The 19,445-nt window shown below is 37.2% G+C and overlaps 1 protein-coding gene across 3 annotated transcripts in view; it reads left to right on the forward strand.

Moving 5' to 3' along the window:
• The window catches only part of COL4A6 (collagen type IV alpha 6 chain), a 4,024,271-nt gene that overhangs the window by 2,498,633 nt on the left and 1,506,193 nt on the right, over nucleotides 1-19,445 (forward strand). The window lies entirely within an intron of this gene.

A 19,445-nucleotide genomic window follows, 5' to 3' on the forward strand; every position in this document is an offset into this window, starting at 1 on the left:
TTTCATTGCCTTCTGTAAACCCACACTGATACAGATCTGTTATTCTCAGAAATATTTTTGATATTTGTTTTGCCAAAAATGTTGTACACTTAATGATTTAAAATTGAAATTGGTTTGTTTGACCCTGGAAGGACTCTTTCCCTTCCATTGGTATAACTGCCACTACTGTTTCTTTGCACACACACACAAGTATATTGTTAAAAAGTACCATGCAGAGTTTTGTTATTTCTTGCTCCTTCTTTTTGCATACTTCTTTTGGAATTCCATCACTGCCAGAAATTTTACCTGTATTCTGATTTCTCAGTGCTTCTTTAATTCAGCTATCTTTGTTTCTGATGTTACTGTATTTCTTTCTGCTTCTGTTTACTGAAGAAGCTCTAATTGTTTGAACATTACCATTTCCTGTGTTACTCTCAACTCTCCATCTTGTTTATATAATGTATTGTCATAATTCACTGTTACACTTACAATTCTTTAATTTCAGTTGTCTTTATTTTTGATGTTACTACACCTCTTTCTACTTCTGGTTACTGAGGAAGCTCTAATTGTCTGAAAATGTTACCATCTCCTGTGTTACTCTCAGCCTCTTCATCTTACTTATATAATGTACTGTAATAGTTCACTATTACATTCATAATGTTTCCTAGGTCCACGTTTAGCCTTCCATTCTCACAATTAATGATTATAGTTATCTTTTCAACCTTTTATTGCCTCATACACTGAAACATCAATTTGGTTGTTCCATGTTTATTTTCTAAATAGTTGTTTTAAAGCCACTGCTCTGTGTTCATTCATATTTTTTAAATACTTTACCATAGCCATTCTGTCTCCTTTTAAAATCTCTTCAGCATTTTATTTTGCACCTATTCTTCTTTTTTTTTTACTTCTGCAAATCAGTTATTTTTAAAGCCTTCTATATAACTGCTATGGTTTTTATTCCCTATGTCATTTAATTTTACTGTCACCAAATTTCTTATTTTCGCTTTACAGTTATCTGAGTTCTTTGCAAGGTCTTTATTGCTTACGTTCAAATCAAATGACATTTCAGTTCAAGTCTGAACTACCCAAAATCTTTAACAGCTTGTTCAGAGTGAATAGTGGAAACTGCCAGTGGTTATCAAAGTATATTTTTACTTTGCTACAAAATTAAACTTGCATAGTTGTATGATCTAACAAACATACGAAAGGCAAAGCACGAAAACTGGTGAAACAATATCAGGAGACTGCAAGCCCAAGTAATCTACGAAATTCTTGAAAGCAAACTTTATTTTTAAAAAAAAGCGTTTTCGCTACTGAAATAAACAGTAGCTTCTTCAGAAAGACACAAACAAATTTGCGCCAAGGTTGTTTTAAAAACCAAAAGAGGTGTGTCAAATGACATCACTTCCTACAATACGCGCAATTTAGAATATAACCCAACAGCAGACAACATTAAAACCTGCTTTCAAAGTTACAAATGTTATAAACTTTTTGAAAATTATTTGTATAAATTAAAAACATTTGTATAAATTAAAAACAACTGTTAAAACAATTAAACTAACTTCTAAATTAACTTATGAATTAATATTTCATATAAAGCTAAGTCAGAGAATCAAGTTATCTCATGAAGCTTTTTACTTTCAATACAGCAGAAATATTACAATTCTCATTCAGACCCGGAACATTGAAGGCATCTAATTTGATCTGCCACTCAAGTTCACGTGATTCTAAAAGAAGAGAGACAGAACCACCCCTAAACCCAGGGGAAAGATGATCAATACCCATAAAATGAAAGGTATGGCCAGGGTTATGGACAATGTGTTTGGCTAGGGCATTCTCAATTTTTTCATTCCTAATAGCATAGCAATGTTGGTAAATACGTTCACGTAATTTACTGTCCATTTTACCTGCATAGAATGCCCTACAGCAACTACACAAAGCAATATACACAACAGATCTAGTTTCACAATTGAACTTATGATGAATCAAATACTTTCTGTTACGGACAATAAATGATTGTCCCGTCTTAATAGTATGACACCAATTACAGGTACCACATGTGAAAGACCCTTTATGCCTACCAAGCAAGTTAGAGTCTGGGTTACTTTGCATAAGTTCCTTCAAATTATTTCCTCTTTTATAAACCAGTTTTGGCCAAGGACCCAATTTGCCGACAAGAAAGGAGTCATTACTGATAAAATGCCAGTTTTTACAAATGATGTTCCAAATATGTCTCGATTCAACATTAAATGTAGTAATAAAACTGGTTTGAAACTTTCCTTTACTAAAGGAGACAAGACTACTATCCACTGGCTCACAAGCCTCTACGTTATTCAAAAAGATGGAACTAGAAACCACAACATCTGTTGGATTCTTGTTGTGGTAAAGAAGAGGTTTGAAAAAAACAGTCACTCTTTTTAACGAGATCTCTTCAATGATCTCATCAACCAGGGTGTGTGGGTAACCGCTATTAATAAAGAGTTTTTTCAAAAAATCACATTCTTTTTGAAAGGAGCTGTATGTACTACACATACGTACTGCTCTGACAAATAATCCCTTTACTATAGCTCGTTTCTGCTTATAGGGGTGGGAACTAGAAAAATGCAAAAGGGAATTGCAAAAGGTTGGCTTCCTGAAAACAGACAATGTTAATTTCTCACCCTCTATGTCTTTGACCAATTTGACATCTAGATAATCAGTTTCATGTCCTGAAAATTGATAGGTGAACTTAAGAAAAGTCGTAGTACTATTCATGTAGTTCACCAAATCTAGAGCTTCAAGGGAACCACCATGGAACAATATAAAAATATCATCAAGGAAGCGTGTGTACATTTTGATGTTCTGTTTAAATTCTGGACAAGTCAAAATAAACTTCCTATCCCAGTAAGCCATAAAAAAATTGGCCACACTGGCCCCACATGGTGATCCCATTGCCACCCCTTGTTTTTGAAGATAAATTTGTTTGTCAAAAAGAAAAAAATTTGAACTTAGAACAATGTCCAACAGTTCTGTGACTACATCTATATCTTTCTGTGTGGCTTTGATCTCTCTTAATAACTCTCCAATCCACTCAATAGCTTCCAGGTGAGGGATGGAGGTGTAGAGATCTACGACATCGATAGTAAGGAAATTATAAGATTGATCAAGTTCAATGGTACCTATGTTTTTCAAAAAGGACCAAGAATCTTAAACATCTCAGGAAGATTTATGATGTATTTATAATGAGTCTAGCACAAGGGTGAGTCATAGAGGATCTACCATCCACGAGAGCTCTCATCGGTGGATTATGTAGATCCTTATGAATTTTGGGAATCCCAAACATCACAGGGGTTTTTGGAAAGGAAATATCTATAAAATTGTATGTGTCAATATCAATTTTTCCTGCCAAAAACATATCCCGAAAATACCCCCTAATCCTTCTATAGGTTCCATTCATCTCGTTTAATGAAGACAAACAGTAAGCCGGAGAATCCAGGACATGTAACATTTTTTCTTTATAGGAATCATTGCTCAATACAACCAATCCACCCCCTTTGTCAGGTTTGATAACCCTAACAGGTTTGATGTTTCCATCAAGGTTATTTATGTCCGTCGGAAGGATACCAATATGGTTAGTGTAGTGCTTGGGGGAATACTTTTATCCCTAGTTGACATTTTAATTTAACCAAGACAATTATAGACCTGAAATGTTTTGTTCGCAAATTAAATTTGGACCTTTTGTTCAGTAATGATATTTATGTTTCAGGACCAGGTTTGAAGCTACCTAGTATATTCAACCCTCCATTACATACTGGGTTACATACTTTTGAAAAAGTATGTGAGGTTGATATCAGACAAATGGAGTCTCCCTCTGGTCCTCATTTGAATCCATCTAAATTTAACATTAGTAAGGAACAATTTACTGCATTGACCAACCTCCGCCAGGCTCCTGTTAGGGTTATCAAACCTGACAAAGGGGGTGGATTGGTTGTATTGAGCAATGATTCCTATAAAGAAAAAATGTTACATGTCCTGGATTCTCCGGCTTACTGTTTGTCTTCATTAAACAAGATGAATGGAACCTATAGAAGGATTAGGGGGTATTTTCGGGATATGTTTTTGGCAGGAAAAATTGATATTGACACATACAATTTTATAGATATTTCTTTTCCAAAAACTCCTGTGATGTTTGGGATTCCTAAAATTCATAAGGATCTACATAATCCACCGATGAGAGCTCTCGTGGATGATAGATCCTCTATGACTCACCCTTGTGCTAGACTCATTGAGAAGATTTTGGGTAAATACATCATAAATCTTCCTGAGGTGTGTAAAGATTCTTGGTCCTTTTTGAAAAACATAGGTACCATTGAACTTGATCAATCTCATAATTTCCTTACCATCGATGTCGTAGATCTCTACACCTCCATCCCTCACCTGGAAGCTATTGAGTGGATTGGAGAGTTATTAAGAGAGATCAAAGCCACACAGAAAGATATAGATGTAGTCACAGAACTGTTGGACATTGTTCTAAGTTCAAATTTTTTTCTTTTTGACAAACAAATTTATCTTCAAAAACAAGGGGTGGCAATGGGATTACCATGTGGGGCCAGTGTGGCCAATTTTTATGACTTACTGGGAGAGGAAGTTTATTTTGGCTTGTCCAGAATTTAAACAGAACATCAAAATGTACACACGCTTCCTTGATGATATTTTTATATTGTTCCATGGTGGTTCCCTTGAAGCTCTAGATTTGGTGAACTATATGAATAGTACTACGACTTTTCTTAAGTTCACCTATCAATTTTCAGGACATGAAACTGATTATCTAGATGTCAAATTGGTCAAAGACATAGAGGGTGAGAAATTAACATCGTCTGTTTTCAGGAAGCCAACCTTTTGCAATTCCCTTTTGCATTTTTCTAGTTCCTGCCCCTATAAGCAGAAACGAGCGATAGTAAAGGGTTTATTTGTCAGAGCAGTATGTATGTGTAGTACATACAGCTCCTTTCAAAAAGAATGTGATTTTTTGAAAAAACTCTTTATTAATAGAGGTTACCCACACACCCTGGTTGATGAGATCATTGAAGAGATCTTGTTAAAAAGAGTGACTGTTTTTTTCAAACCTCTTCTTTACCACAACAAGAATCCAACAGATGTTGTGGTTTCTAGTTCCATCTTTTTGAATAACGTAGAGGCTTGTGAGCCAGTGGATAGTAGTCTTGTCTCCTTTAGTAAAAGAAAGTTTCAAACCAGTTTTATTACTACATTTAATGTTGAATCGAGACATATTTGGAACATCATTTGTAAAACTGGCATTTTATCAGTAATGACTCCTTTCTTGTCGGCAAATTGGGTCCATGGCCAAAACTGGTTTATAGAAGAGGAAATAATTTGAAGGAACTTATGCAAAGTAACCCAGACTCTAACTTGCTTGGTAGGCATAAAGGGTCTTTCACATGTGGTACCTGTAATTGGTGTCATACTATTAAGACGGGATAATCATTTATTGTCCGTAACAGAAAGTATTTGATTCATCATAAGATCAATTGTGAAACTAGATCTGTTGTGTATATTGCTTTGTGTAGTTGCTGTAGGGCATTCTATGTAGGTAAAATGGACCGTAAATTATGTGAACGTATTTACCAACATTGCTATGCTATTAGGAATGAAAAAATTGAGAATGCCCTAGCCAAACACATTGTCCATAACCCTGGCCATACCTTTCATTTTATGGGTATTGATCATCTTTCCCCTGGGTTTAGGGGTGGTCCTGTCTCTCTTCTTTTAGAATCACGTGAACTTGAGTGGCAGATCAAATTAGATGCCTTCAGTGTTCCGAGTCTGAATGAGAATTGTAATATTTCTGCTGTATTGAAAGTAAAAAGCTTCATGAGATAACTTGATTCTCTGACTTAGCTTTATATGAAATATTAATTCATAAGTTAATTTAGAAGTTAGTTTAATTGTTTTAACAGTTGTTTTTAATTTATACAAATGTTTTTAATTACTACAAATAATTTTCAAAAAGTTTATAACATTTGTAACTTTGAAAGCAGGTTTTAATGTTGTCTGCTGTTGGGTTATATTCTAAATTGCGCGTATTGTAGGAAGTGATGTCATTTGACACACCTCTTTTGGTTTTTAAAAAAACCTTGGCGCAAATTTGTTTGTGTCTTTCTGAAGAAGCTACTGTTTATTTCAGTAGCGAAATCGCTTTTTGTTTAAAAATAAAGTTTGCTTTCAAGAATTTCGTGGATTACTTGGGCTTGCAGTCTCCTGATATTGTTTCACTAGTTGTATGATCTGACGGGTCTATATTACGTTATCGAATCCCGTTAACATCGAACACCACAACACTGACACACAAAGGCTGAACTGCAAATACGTCAAACCACCTAAACCATGTATTTTAAAATCTCGAACCATCATAGTCGGCCAACACCACTGTGCGCTACAAACTACATACCTAAACATAATAAATAATACATAAATAAAACACATACATACACAAACCAAACCCTACTTTTAACACTACACTAAACCTTACATACATTACTATCTATGCACTTACCTTAACCCGCACCCTAACCCTAAGATCCATAACTATTGCACACTTACCCTACAGACATATACCCAAACAAAACAAATAATCCACACACATACAGTTAACAAAACTCTACTTCTAACCCTACACTAAACCTTACATACATTACCTATCTATGCACTTACCTTAACCCGCACCCTAACCCTAAGGTCCATAACTATCGCAGACTTACCTTACAGAACTATACCGCAGACGGGCCAACCATCACACTTCGACATTTTGCATTTCCGGTTTTGTACGTTCGCCATTACCATAGTTTGCGCTTTACGTGTCGGTGTTGTGGTGTTCGATATTACCGGCATTTGATAACATAATATAGACCCAATCTGACACTAACACTGTGTGTGTTTTCATGGTTTAGACCATGTTACAACATTATTTCAGTTTGCTACAGCTAGCCAATCTTGCCTAGGAATGATATTGTACTGAAAGGTGTGTATATTCTACTTTTCTGTTTTATTTTCACTACAGCCATTAGCCCAAGTATGTGCATATATTTATCTAAGTATCTACCCTCATTCAGTATTCTGTGGTATCTTGGCCCTCCTGAGGCATTGTTCTAATTTCCTATAGTGTTCCAGTCTCATGCTACTGTCATACATCCCATGAAAGGATTTAAGTTCACTCATAATATTATTTGTACCCTGGCTTACTTTTTAAAATGAATATATACTACAGCCAATATAATTCTTACACCCTGCTAACAACCTCTCACTACTATAAATCTTCCCTGCATATGCTTTATTTGTTCCTTATATTCTTTGTCTATTACATACTGGTCCTTCAGAGTATGTTTTCTCTCTTTTTGTGCCTATTTGTATATTTTTGTAGTATTTCTCGAACCTGATCTCTTTTTAAAAAACACAGTTCTTTTCCTCTCCAAGAAGTAAACAGTATGCTAACTATGTGCATAGTTGTACAGAAACTTTGTTGGGCAGAATAACAGATATTATGAATCACTGATCTGTTTAATTATCACCTGTAGCAGTTGTTTTTACTTAAAGCTGTCCCTCTATCCTTGGATTGCTAGCTAGCCAGTAAATATTTCAGATGCTGTTTGTTTTTTTAAAGGTTGTATTTTCTATTCAGACACAGTGACTCTACTCTCTTTCAGACTAACCGAGCTTATCCAGTAAGGTAAATTAACTTCCAGAAGTAGCTGAGACATGTCAGTTTGTAGAAATATGACAGAAAAATAAAATGTAGTAATTATGTTTGCAGTTCTTGTGAAAGCAGTATATATTTTTAATTGAGACAAATACTGTGTGTTGCTTCCCCATAATCAGTTTTGCAGTTATTTGGCCCCACTGCCTGCAGACACCATCAGCTCATTTCTCAATCAATTGGTACATTTATTCCCCACACAATAGGGTGCGAGATAACCATGAGTAGCTTTCTTTTAGGTAGCCATCAGGGGTTTAGCTTTTTTCTGAATCTCTACTTCCATACCACATGTTCATTAACATGCTCAGGGTTTGATCTGCAGTGGGCATCAGTAAGGGCATGGCATTTGATTCTGTGAATGATATAACCCTCCAGGACAACCCTGTCTTCATTAAAGTCAGTACTTCCACAGGATCGCTGGTCTCCATCAGAGATTCAACCACTAGAACATGTGCTCTAGGTATGTGATCTCATACTCCCCTCCAGAAGCAGCAAGATGGCAGACTGCAGCAGTCTTGTCCTCTCCTGCTGCAGCTATTAGCACTAACCAACAAAGAAAAACAAAAACTTGAAAAAAAAAAAAATTCTGCATATGAACTGATGTCATGGACACAATCACACATAGTAATAAGCATTTTCATTCCCTTATTAACAATACCATTACACAGAACTTCATCAGATAAAAAGAAATACCTCACTTCCTTTTTATACTAGATACCAATTCTAATTAGAATAACTAATAGTCATTTATTTCTTAAAGCAACCAACCACAATTCTCTAATACAGCCATAGTCAAGCCTAATCGTACTCAATATTTAAAAAAAAGAAACTTCTTACTTAAAAAACAACTGCTACCTAAAAATATATATTCAAAGTATATAGTAAAACTTTTTAACATCTTAAAATATTTTTGTACAAATATCATTCACCCTTTTTTACTATTTAATATTAAATAGCTTCTGATTTCAACATCAGCAAGCTCTACTTATTGAAATTCTGTCATTCAGTCCAGGGGGTTGGGAGGTGTTTACCCATATTTTCCAGTATGTTTCCCTATACTCCATGAACACTGACCAGTTCCCTCCTCTCATTCACACAAACTTTTTCTAACACACAAAACAGAAACTTTTTAATTGAAACAATTTTCTGAATGCCTATAAACGGCATTTTTACTGTCTTTTTTCCGAATAGAGTACATGTGTTGATAAATTCTTTTTTTCAAGGAATTTTCCCCTATTTTTTCTAGTTTTTCTCCAAACTACTAAAGGTAAGAGACTGTTTAAATGAGAATATTATACATGAGATACATGGTTTAAAGATTTACAGTTATAGTCGCATTGAGATTACTGAGCAACAAGGAATATTATTTTCCAAGGGGTTTGACTTTATACCAAGTAGTAAACCAAAAATGGTTGATCATATATTGGACTTGAAAATGCTTGTTAGAAATGTAAACTCGAAGTTGATACTAGAGAAAGAAAAGGGAAGTGTCAGAGATGTGGACCAGTCGCTGCACAGACGTAGTATATATAACCCCCCTTTACTGCCCACCGTTGTCTTGTTTGAGAAACTGTGTAAATCAGAAATCAGAGGAAAAGTTAGTACAAGTGTTAAAAATGTTAAATCTAATTTGAATAATGATGAATAAGGGCTACCGTTGGACTTGATCTATACTAAAACTATAAGAATTATGAAACCTGATAAAGGGGGAGGTTTTGTTATAATGGATCAATTAACGTACACTAGCAAAATGCTTGAATTTTTATACAACACTGAATATTTATTGCCTGCCTCTATAAACAAAGTTAATATATCTAATTACAGAGTGGATTTAATTCTCGAGGAGTTGTTTTGTGAGTACCAGTTTGATGATGAAGAAATTAGATTTTTGAGAGTAAAAAAAAATCCGTAGGTTCCATCGCTTTTTGGAATACCCAAGGTCCACAAATCAGTCTTAGACCCCCCCCCATGAGACCAATAGTAGCATCAACAGGTTCAAAGACTGAGCCTCTAGCTAAATTAATGCAGTATCATTTGAAGTCATTGTTTGATGATAAAGTCCATGTTCTGAAAGACTCTTGGCACCTGTTAAAAAGTTTAGCAGGCTGTGAATATAAGGAGAGTATTATTTTTCTTTGTATTGATGTTAAAGAACTTTTTTTTGTCAATACCCCATCAAGATGGGATGGAATACTTTATTGAAGCAGTATCACTGGGAAGCAGGTTATCTCAAAATTCAGTTTTTGTAACAGCTACTCTTATGGATTAGTGCTTAAACACAATTTTGTGCGGTTACAGGGGGAATATTTTAAACAAACGCAAGGAGTCTTTGGGGCTTGTTCAGCCCCTGTTTTTGCCAGTATAGTGTTGGGAATTGGGAGTCCCAATATATTTTTGGTTCAGAGTATAAATCATCCATTTAAAAGTACAGTAGATTTTTGGATGATATTCTTATTTTATGGGATGAAGATTCCACAGTTTATAAGTTACATCAATTCCACCACTGTTTTTTGTCATTTATACATGGTGTGGAGTATAACTTTGTAAAGCACTTGGATGTTCATCTGTACAAAAGTAAAGAAAGGCAGCAATTTGAGTCCTCCATTTATAGAAAACCTGCATACTTCAACAGTTTCCTCCACTACGATAGCAGCCACCCCCAATGGTAGAAGAAGAATTTGGTCAAGGGGCAGATGATTCGGCTGTCAAGGCTGATAATGGAGGTTGAAAGGTTGCACCAAGAGCTTTTGCAGCTAAAAAGAATGTTGGTGGATAGAAAATATCCCAGTAATCTGTTGGAGGAACAGGAGGGCTTGATTCTGAAAGACAGAACATCAAAATATCCTCCAGTTCTGAGATCTCCGGACTTTCAGTCACAGGAAAAGAAAAAAGTTTTGGGGGATGGTATTAGTTGTGTGTTGATCTATGTTGTTTTTTCCCCTGAAGTGAAAAGGATCATTGAGAAGAACTGGCAAGTGGTGTTTGGGGTGGTTTATTTACAAAATAATGTGGGGATAGCTCCAAAATTTGTTTACAGGAAAGACAAAAATATGAAGAGTCTTTTGGAGAATAAAAAGCAAAAGAACAAAGAGAGAGAAGGGAAAATGAAAAAGTGTGGTGCCTGCAGGGAAAGCAGGTACATTAATGAGACTACTTATATTTCCATAGGAAATCATCAAAGGGTTTTCCCTACACGAGAAAATTATGATTGTAATACTAAAGGGGTGATTTACATTGTTACTTGTTTGCCATGCACCTGTTTTTATATTGGGAAAATGGAAAATGCCTTGGGAAAAAACCTGTTTTTATATTGGGAAAATGGAAAATGCCTTGGGAAAAAAAGAATTTATCAACAGATGTACTCTATTTGGAAAAAAAGACAGTAAAAATGCCCTTTATATGCATTCAGAGCATTTTAAAAAGTTTCTGTTTTGTGTGTTAGAAAAAAGTTTGTGTGAATGAGAGGGGAGAAAACTGGTCAGCATTCTTGGAATATAGGGAAACATACTGACAAATATTGGTAAACACCTTCCAACCCTCTGGATTGAATGACATAATTTCAATAAGTCAGAAGCTATTTAATATTAAATTGCAGAAAATGGTGGATGATATTTGTACAAAAAAATACTTTAAGATGTTAAAATTTTTTACTATATACTTTAAATATGTATTTTTAGGTAGTTGTAGTTTTTTTAAGTAAGAAGTTTTTTTTAAAATATTAAGTAAGATTAGGCTTGACTATGGCTGTATTAAAATATTGTGGTTAGTTGCTTTAAGAAATAAATGACCATTAGTTATTCTAATTAGAATTGGTGTCTATTATAAAAAGGAAGTGAGGTATTTATTTTTATCTGATGAAGTTCCATGTAATGGGATTGTTAATAAAGGAACGAAAGCGCTTATTACACTATGTGATTGTGTCTACTGCAACTATGGCAGGAGCCTAAACTGCTAATCAAAGTCAGGCCATTTGGACTGTATGTCAGTAGAGTTAGACCAGACAATTTATTTATTTATTTATTTATTTATTTCACTTTGATGACCGGGGATGTCCACTGGGCTCAGCAGCCCATTTTCAGTGGAGGCCCGGGGAGAAAAGCTCCACATTACAAAATACAAAGATAAAAACAAAAATACAAAGATAAAATTTAACATAAGATTCAAGGTACAGATACATAAGGATGCAGCCGTCAGTCTACATGGTATGAATGCTGGTAATTTGTGATACAGAGGCAATATAAAGAATGGTGTTTACATAACATATGAGTCATATATTGAAATGGATGATTAAAATGTTACAAAGAGTCTGAGTCTAGTAATGGCAGAGTGGTAGGACAAGCATAAATGTTAGGGAGGGGAATAAAGGGAGAGCAAACTATTTACAGTATTTACATGTATACACAGGACAACAGTAAACAATAAGTAGATATGAACAAGGTTGATAGTAGTAAGAAATTGAATAGCATTACTGTTAATATGTACAGTGAGGAGGCTAGGTGGGGAAAGTGCAGTTGCACTTCCACTTAGAAAACAGGTAGGAATGGAGTAGAGTTTTGAAATTATTAGGATTTCCTGTCAATCTTAAAGTAGGAGAGAGTGAGTTCCACTTTTTGGCTAAGGAAAAAGAAAGGAGGTGCTGCCCGGCAGGTCGTTTTGGTTTGTGGACATTGAGTAGGTTTAGGTGGGCCGATCGAAGTGGCCTATTAGTAGTATATGGTTGAAGGATGTTGGATAGTGCAGGACATTTAGAAGGGTTAAATAATAGCCTGTGGGCAGTGGTAAGTTGGAGGTAGTCTAGAAGGTTGTGGAGTTCTAGCCACTTTAGTGACTGGAGGGCAGAGCAATGATGGGAGGAGTGTTTGGCTTTGGTGGCGAATTTAGAAATTTTGTTACAACAAATTTCCTTTTTTGAGGAGGTGGAGGCGGATAAGTTAGTTAATAGAGGGGCACCATACATTAGTGAGGGAAAAAGATAGGTAGTGGCAAGCGTTTGTCTAGAAGAAGGAGAGAGATAGTGGAAGTTTCTGTATAACAGGCCAAGTTTTTGATGTGTTTTCATAATGTTGAGTTGAACATGGGTGTCAAATTTTAGGTTTTCATCGATAGTGACCCCAAGAAGTTTGGCATAGGGGACAATTTCTATGGTAGAATTGTTAAGGCTTCTAATTTTGAAGGTCTTTTTGTCAAGAGCGAAGGATTTTGTGGGGGGGAAGAGTAGTATTTTAGATTTGTTAGCATTTAGAGATAGGTGGTTTTGGAGCATCCAGTTCTCAGTGGTAGAGAAGGCATTTTGTATGTGTGCTAAAAGTTCAGGGAGGTTGGTGGCACAGCAGATTAAGGTGGAGTCGTCGGCGTATTGTACGATTTTAGTATTTGGGATGGCAGAGTGGAAGTCATTGATAAAGATATTGAAAAGCATGGGGCCAAGAATGGAACCTTGGGGAACTCTAGTGGGGGTAGGAAGGAAGTTAGAGGTGCCTTTTCTCCATTTTACAGCTTGAGATCTGTTGGAAAGGTAACTTGAGAACCAGGATAGTGTATTGTCGGAGAGGTTAAGGTTAGATAGGTGACTAAGGAGATGAGTATGGGAGACAGTGTCAAAAGCCTTAGAGAGATCAAGTAGGACTGTTGAAACTATTTTGCCAGAATCACGAGCATGATTGGTTATATCTAGGAATGAAAGTAGAGCAGTTATAGTGCTATGGCCAGGACAGAAACCATGTTGGGTGTGAGAGAGGAGGTGGTTTTCAGTAAGCAAAAGCATTAGCTGAACATGAACATGAACACATTTTTCCAGTATTTTTGATATAGGGGAGAGGATGGCTATGGGACGAAAGTTTGAGGTATTATTGTTTATACCACCCTTATGAAGGGGGTGTATAAAGGCAGTACGCCACAGCTTAGGGACATATGATTCCTGTATGGATCGATTGATTAGGATGCTAATGGGAAGAGCGATTCCATCTGCAGCAATTTGTAAGAATTTAGATGGAATATTATCTGGGGCATTTGAGCAAGGTTTCAGTTTGCTGAGAAGTTGTTTTATATATGAGGTAGAGACTGGTTTGAGTTGCAAAGTGGGGGAGGGATTGGGTTTAGAGGCTGGGGTAGAGTGACTGAACTGTGAGGATGGGTTACTAGGGAAGGACTTATTTAGTTCAGCTGTAGAATTAATAAAGAAGGAGTTGAAAAGAGTAGCAATTTCTGTGTCGGATTTGGTAGTATCAGGGCAAGGATTATTTTTGGTGCCTGGGTTGAGAAGAGAATTAATGGACTTCCAAAATTGTTTGGGGATTTTAGAATGGTTGGCTTGGAGAGTCATATAGTAGGATTGTTTGTCTTTGTATATAAGTCTTTTAGTAAGATTGCGAAGTTGTTTATATTGAAGTAGGGTCTCAGGATGTTTATTATGCTGAGATAATTTCCAGCATTTGTCTCTCTGTCGCATGAGTTTTTTGGTTTCCCTAGTTAACCATGGTGTGAATTTAGATTTCATTCTTATAGTTCGAGGAGGTGCTTGGGAGTTAAGTATATTTAGGAAGGTAGAGTTAAAGGTTTCGACAGCACTGTCAGGTGTTAGATTATTCCAGTTAGTTTGTTTGAGGGTATTAGAGAAAGTTACAGGATTAAAGTGAGTTAGGTTGTGTGTATGTAGGTATTGATGCTGGGGGGGGGGGGGACAGGGTTGCTCCGTGGATGAAGGTTGGCAGGTGGTCACTGAAAGAGTCGGGAAGGATTCCTGAGTCCAAGATATTATTAGGGTGGGTAGCTAAGATCCAGTCAAGTGTAGATCCTGGAGGATTGCTCTTGTTGGTTCTGGTAATAGAATTGGTTGATGAGTAAAGTTGTAAAGATTGACAGTTATGGCTGAATTTGGGTTATTAACTTTGTTCCAATCGATATTAACATCCCCTAAAATGTAGGTCTCTAGGTTAATATTAGTTGAGACCCACTGGAGGATTTCTTCAAGGGTGATAGCATTGTTACCTGGGGGAATATAGAGGGAGATGAAGCAGATACTTTTGTGAGTATTCATTTGTAGTAAACCTATAACTAGTTCTGCATTGTAAAACTGTGGAATAGGGTTTGGGTAAGGAATAATGGGGAGTAAATTGGAGAATATCAAGGCTACTCCTCCACCTTTTCTATTTAAGCGATCAGATTGAAGGGCTTGAAAACCAGGGGGAAGGATTTCAGAGTCAGAGATGGTAGGTTTTAGCCAAGTCTCAGAGATGGCTACAATGTCTGGAAGGTTATGGTGAAGCCAGGCGTGGAATAGAGTAGATTTATTTCTTAGACTTTGGGCATTGAGAGTAACTATTTTTAGGCTTTTGAGATTGGTGGTTTTGCTACATTTTGGGAGGGAGAGATTGTTAGTAGTGCATTTTGGGAGGGAGAGATTGTTAGTAGTGCTAGGTCCAGGTTTTGGGTGGATATTGCCTGATAGGAGTAGGTGGAAGAAAAAGGAAAATAGTAGGAGATTTAGTTTGCCTTTTGACTCTTGTGTGCAGTAGATTAGGGCCTTGGGAGAGTAATGCATTATAGAGATAGGTAGGATCTTTAGTTTGAAGTAGTGGAACAGATTATTCTGTAATAGAGAGGATGATATGGTATGGAAGTGAGTTGTGGAGTGGTTAGAATTTGGAATGGAAGTTGAGAGGTGAGACCAAAAAGAAGGGGGAAGAGAAGAGGAGGTATAGGAGGAGGTAAGGTGCAGTGGAATTAGAATTAAAAGCGCGATAAAGGGGATTCGAAGAGTGAGAAGGAGTGGAGACCACATAATGTAAGTGGGTAGAGTAAGAAAGATAAGGAAGATTGGATTGAAAAGTAAGGTGAGAGAAAGAGATAGAGAGCAGGGATGTAACTATGGTGTAATTTGTGTAGGGAGTGGTTTTACTAAGTGGGAGGATAGGAGGATGTATTTAAAGGGAGTGGCCTATGACTGATGGGAGGAGAGGAGAATGGCGGGAAGGCCAGTGATTGGTATGGATAGAGAGGGGAGGGGTTAACTGGAGAAATAACTGTAGGAGGAGTGTGGGTGGGTGGTATTTGGGGGTAGGGTAGGGGAGCGGAGTGAGCCCACAGGGCGAACGGAGTGGGTAGAGACAAAAGAGTAGAACAACTCAGGATGAACAATCAGTGGATTGCAGACTGCTCAGGTAAGAGAAAAGTGCAGGTGAGTAGAGGAGAATAATAAAGTGAAGTAGTACTGTTCGGAGGAGGAAAGAGGTGATTACAGAAGAGCAAAAGATATATGAAAGAAAGGATGGGGCAAGATATGGGCAGCAGAATGTGTTAAAAGAAATGTATAGGATAGCAGGAGCAGGGTATAGACAACAAAACTTAGGTGATGCAGATTATAGGATAGCAGGATAGGAAAGTGGATGGGAGTAGATGAGGGACTGGATGAGGGGCCGCTTAGTGGGCAGGGAATGTTAATACCATAGACGTAGGTGCCAGGGAAAAAGCTGGTCAGGGATTAGGTCCAATCTATTAATTCAGCTAAGGGAGGCAACAAAAGAGGGAGTAAGGATTTGAAATCGGACCACTGAGTACAGAGGAGGGTATGGCTGCTGGCAGTCCTGGCTAAAAACTAACAATTATAAGCTACAAGACATAATAATCTTAAATGTCAGCTTTTCTGCCAGTTTTAGGTGAACACATACTTTCTTTCTTCCTTTCTTGGAAGAGCTCAGAGATGAGACCACAGGTAAAATGGAAGGGTCCTGAGATTCCGGATATTCAAATTCTCAGCCTCTAGTGGAAGGAAGGCAAGCTGGAGAGCAGGGAATGAAGAGGGAATAAGATTTCTTTCTTCCTTTCTTGGAAGAGTTCAGAGATGAGACCGCAGGTAAAATGGAAGGGTCCTGAGATTCCAGATATTCAAATTCACAGCCTCTAGTGGAAGGAAGGCAAGCTGGAGAGCAGGGAATGAAGAGGGAGCAAGATTTCTTTCTTCCTTTCTTGGAAGAGCTCAGAGATGAGACCGCAGGTAAAATGGAAGGGTCCTGAGATTCCATATATTCAAATTCTCGGCCTCTAGTGGAAGGAAGGTAAGCTGGAGAGCAGGGAATGAAGAATTATAGATAGGATAATAGGAAAGGAAGATGGAGGGGATGACTGCAGGGAGGAGGGGAGGCCTAGTGGGCAGAGGGTGCTAAACAGGAGCCGAGGTGGTGCCAGAAAAAGCTGGTCAGGGACCAATCTATTCTATTAATCCAGCTTAAGACTAAAACTTTCTTTCTAAATTTGAAATCGGACCACCACTGAGAGAAGGAGGAGAGTATGGCTTGCTGGCAGTCCTGGCTAAAAACAAAATTATAAAGCAAGACATATAAATATAAAAAAAATCAGCTCTTTTTACAAGTTTTGAAGTGACACTTTCTTTTCTTCTTCCTTTCTTGGAAGAGCTCAGAGATGAGACCGCAGGTAAAATGGAGGGGTCCTGAGATTCCAGATATTCAAATTCTCAGCCTCTAGTGAAAGGAAGGTAAGCTGGAGAGCAAGGAATGAAGAGGGAGCAAGATTTCTTTCCTCCTTTCTTGGAAGAGCTCAGAGATGAGACCGCAGGTAAAATGGAAGGGTCCTGAGATTCCAGATATTCAAATTCTCAGTCTCTAGTGGAAGGAAGGCAAGCTGGAGAGCAGGGAATGAAGAAGGAGCAAGATTTCTTTCTTCCTTTCTTGGAAGAGCTCAGAGATGAGACCGCAGGTAAAATGGAAGGGTCCTGAGATTCCAGATATTCAAATTCTCAGCCTCTAGTGGAAGGAAGGCAAGCTGGAGAGCAGGGAATGAACTGCATAGCAAGAACCAGCTATTGTAGCACAGATGGATAAAGCACTGAATTATATCTACTTGTTCTGAATTTGATGCCAGATGAGGCCTGCCAGGGAGGTTAAAAATGATAAGTTGCTGTCTGCTTGTCCATCCTAGTGGGAGGAAGGCTTTTCTGGCTTGCTACTTCTATGACACCTAATGAGAGCACTAAGTGTTAAACCTAGGGAACATGAGCATCTGGGTACAAAATGCTGTTATGTACGTGCATGTAGCCAAGTGAATGTGTGGAGGCATGATACCAGCAACTGGCAGCTCACAGCAGACTTTGTAAAAACACTGCAAAGGAGGGGTGCTCCACAGGCCTTGTAGGCTGCTTTGCATGACCAGCATTTGGCATACTTCCTACTACTTTACTTTTACTATAGATGAATCAGTGGTCTGACTGTGCTAGCCAGGCAGGAGTAAATGGGTCATTGGGCACTCAGTCACTGCAGAGATGCCTAGCTTTGTCCACATGGAGGAATGGTCCAACTGGGGACAGGTCGAGCAACCATCAGGGTAGTCTGTGAAGAGGGAAAATTGTATAGCAAGAATATTCTAACTCAGCCCTTGCTAAGTCAGTTTAGTTTGTTAACACGTTTGACAGTGTTTATGAAAGTTTGTGCTATTGTTATCAAGAACTAAATGATATATATTGACTTCATGTGATTATTTCTTCTTTAAAGAACATGAAATCAGTTTCTGTTATTTGCTAGTCCTTAAGAAAGCAGTGTATTTTTTTATAAAGACCAAAACACTATTATGTTGCTTTCCTGTGAACTGTTAATGTTCAAGTTTATTTCCAGTGCAAGTCAACATTCAGCATTGATAAATGGTTATATTTTCCTGAAGTGAATACAGTACATCTGTTAATTTTATTTTGTTTGGCAGCATTTAAGGAAAGAAACTGTGTTTTGGTTGATTTATTGCATTGTCCTAAGAAAAGTAGTAAGACTATTCTTTTGTTTTTCTTTAAGAAACATATGCGGCAGAAAATAGTGACAGAACCTCACAGGAATTTATTGTTTTCCATATAAGTGGCACCATTTTAAATTCCCCATAATCACCAAATATTATTTTCAGCAGTTTAAAGTGATAATATTGATAATGTGCTTCTTTCAGTAATTGACTGGCAATGTCATATCCTAGTCAGTTGTGAACTTTGAAATTTCTGTGTTGGGAACAGGGTCCTGTTTAAAAATAATGTATGACATATTCTAATAGTAGTGACACAAAATGTAATAACTGATTGTATATGAGGCAGCTCCACTAATAAGTAGGCATCATGGTAGTAGCCAGCCATAAGCACAGGTCAGACCAGTGAAAAGTACACAAACACAAAAGAACTAAGAACCAAATTCACAGAAAGGAGGCTTGATGAAACAACTTGATTCCAAGACCAACAGTCAACTCGTAAACATGTTTAATGTTAAAAAACTTCAGCTGAGCACTTTCATCCCTAGGAAAATACAGGACTTCTTCAGAGTAAGCCAGTCATACAGGAAACACTATTTAAATGGGGTCTCAACCAGTCATTGAACACCTAATAATAACATCAGGTCACTTACAAACATGTTTTTTAATATTAAAATTTTAATTCATTCTCAGCATTTGACCACATGTTGGCTTTATTTCAATCAGGAGGTGATTCTCTTCATTTACCTTCTCGGATTGTTTTTTTTATTTCATCCCAGGTATTGTGCTGTGTTTACGAGTTGACTATCGGACATGGAATCATGTTGCAAGTCATTTCACCAAGCCTCCTTTCTGTCCATAGGGCAGGCCAGCATTGCCCAGTGGTCTGGTTTCTGTAAAGTTATGTTAAGCCAGTGGAAAATAAATATATGCATATACTAGATGGTGGTTGTTGATTAAGTTTTGCCTGCTTATTGAAAACTAT

Source organism: Protopterus annectens, chromosome 15.part0 (genome assembly GCF_019279795.1).
Source record: "Protopterus annectens isolate FY-2018-M chromosome 15.part0, PAN1.0, whole genome shotgun sequence".
Classification (NCBI taxonomy): Eukaryota; Metazoa; Chordata; order Ceratodontiformes; family Protopteridae; genus Protopterus; species Protopterus annectens.